Below are 2,767 nucleotides of genomic sequence, written 5' to 3'. Positions count from 1 at the left end.
ATAAGTACACTCCCACTCACACACATACGCACACACACACTCATGCAGACACATGTTCACGCATGAGCACACACACTCACACACACACTCACACACACACACACACACACACACACAAACGCAAACACAAACACACACGCACGCAGAGTTTCCGCCCAAACAAGCACAAGCTTTCACCAACACCTAAATGTACTCTAACATGCAGATGTACATACACTCACGTAAATGCAGATACACATTCTCACATTGTGATGTACATAACTCATGTTTTTCAGCTATCAAATGAAATTTCATCATAACTATTTGACTACGAGAGTGTCATAAGATAAAGAAAAATAGCTTGACCAGCGTTTGATTAAAACGGTTACCGAACACAGAATGGAATTATCATTTCCATGTTAACTCCTCCCACCTTTAGAATTCTTTAAACGTATCCAATATTTCGTTAAACTCACATTAGATCAAAGAGGACCACAAAAGGCAAGAAGTGCGTAATGATTGCCCAGGATTTGGACTGAATGCATTTATGTCCTGTGCCTCTTTAATCAAAACAACAATCGTGGTTGCTGCTTGTGCGTGGCGCTGGTTTCGTCATTGCAAACTTTTTTCGTTGTGTCTGTGTTATACATATTTATTATGCCTTCTTTGCGTTTTAAGGCACCTTAATGTACTTACTGTGTTTATTTATGCATAAAGACATACATCGGCAAAGAAAGATTGGGACAATAATTAATCAAGATGGCACTCATTTGCACACCTGTTGGAAACAAGAATAATGACAACGTTGTATGTATTACTATGCATGTTTTTTTTTTTTTCTCTCTTGAATTGTATTTGAATTCTATACTGTCACCTATTGCATTACTGATTTCGGAATTATTTTCAAATAAAAAACAGTTCTGTTGTATCCTTGTATTGTTCAAGACTTCACAGCTAAACTAGACCTTAAAACATTATAGCAAGTCAAGTCATACTCTTGAAAAAAATGTTTTAAAAATCAAGGAACTTTCCTCTCTTTGGAGAGGATACCTTCTCTAACACTGAATAATGTATTTTCCACAACACCGTGTCCAGAACAATACAGCGTGGGGTCTTCAAAAGCTCCTCATATTTCCACAAAAATACAGACAAAAGAAAAAAGAGTTTTGTTGTACATAAGATAATATGTTATTTTTGTCCTTTTGTTTAGTTGAGGAATAAAATATATTGATCCAATTGGAAATAGTAAAGGGGTTTGAGTTTGTTTTTCAGAGCAGTGCTGCATGTTTATTGCTTTATAAGGAGATGAAGATGAATGAGATCCAAATCTATATTTTGGACAAAATGTGTTTGAATTTCGTTGCTTTGTTGACTGTTATTCAAAACAAAATAAAACAACAACAACAACAACAACAACAACAACAACAACAACAACAAAACCCAACAAAAACAAACAAAAACAACAAAAAACAGAATAGTTATCTGTCTTTCAAGAATGGAAATAGATATAGATATCTAGCGTCCTGGATATCTATTCGTTTTCTTTTTATTCGAAGGCACTGAATCGTTCCCCCAAGCGCGTTTGTCTGTGTAGCGAAGGTTGCAGTTGAGTATGCTCGAAACTTTGGTTTTTAGATGGACCCCATCCCCTCACCTTTTTTGCAAAAGAGAAAGAGTGGCAGGTAAAAGGAGAATTCAAATGGGTAATGTGTTCACATTTCGTTGCAACACACCCCGTGTGATCCTTTACCACTCCCTCCCCATTTAAAATAAACCAAACTTTCTGCCCAATCAAATGGCCAAAACACGTTGAATAGTCCTTCTAAAATACTGGCCCCTCAAATAATTCAACACATTCAACGAACGAGACACGAGCTTTTGTTTGCCAAATCAAGTTCCTGACACAACACTGTCAGCTAAGCCATACTTAAATACACAGTTAACACAGTTCCGTTTAGAGAAACAGTTAGGACTCTTCAAGCTCTCTAATGAAAAAACAGAAAGCAAAAACAAACAATCAAACAAACACACAAACAACAACAACTTTATAGTTTATTAGCTAAAGAGGTCCGAATCCAAGCGTTCATATTTCAATTTTCGTATGACAAGACATGGATTTAACGGCTCTTTAAGCACTTCACGGTTATAAAAATACTCATATTTATATATACATGTAAATCGAAAAGAAGGGGCTCCGGATTTAACATAACTGTAAATCACCGGCATGGCGGGGCAAAGTGGGCGACGGGCATCTAGAACTCTTCAAAGAACACGCATTCTTAATGAGCCTACCTGTTGGTGAAACGAACAAAGCTTTTCTGCAACTTAGCCAAGGAGATTAAAAGTAAGTAGTTTTAAGCTACCAAGTACGCTCAGGGCACGCCCACACCCCATGAGAGTACATGGCGTCGGTGGCCCAGTGGTTATAAGTTATAGGCTCTCAGATTCGTAACCGTAAGGTCGTGGGTTAGAATCCCGTCAGGGACCCGACGATGCGTCCTTGGGAAAGGCACTTCATTATTATTATTATTATTGTTATTGTTATTGTTAGTATTAGTATTAGTATTAGTATTAGTATAACATGTAGTATTACATTACGTTCCTACCTCGCTACCGACGCTTAAACAGTTTTTAAATCCAAGGAAGTGCCGAAATGTGGCCCAAAGAGTTTCGTGCGCATTCAAATCTAGATCTAGTCGAATTTGTCTCGCCTTCCTTGAACATATTATAGGAATATAATGAATATTATATACATACACACGCACACACACACGCGCACACACACACA

The sequence above is a fragment of the Aplysia californica genome, unplaced genomic scaffold (genome assembly GCF_000002075.1).
Source record: "Aplysia californica isolate F4 #8 unplaced genomic scaffold, AplCal3.0 scaffold00196, whole genome shotgun sequence".
Taxonomy (NCBI): Eukaryota; Metazoa; Mollusca; class Gastropoda; order Aplysiida; family Aplysiidae; genus Aplysia; species Aplysia californica.
This window is presented reverse-complemented; position numbering follows the sequence as displayed.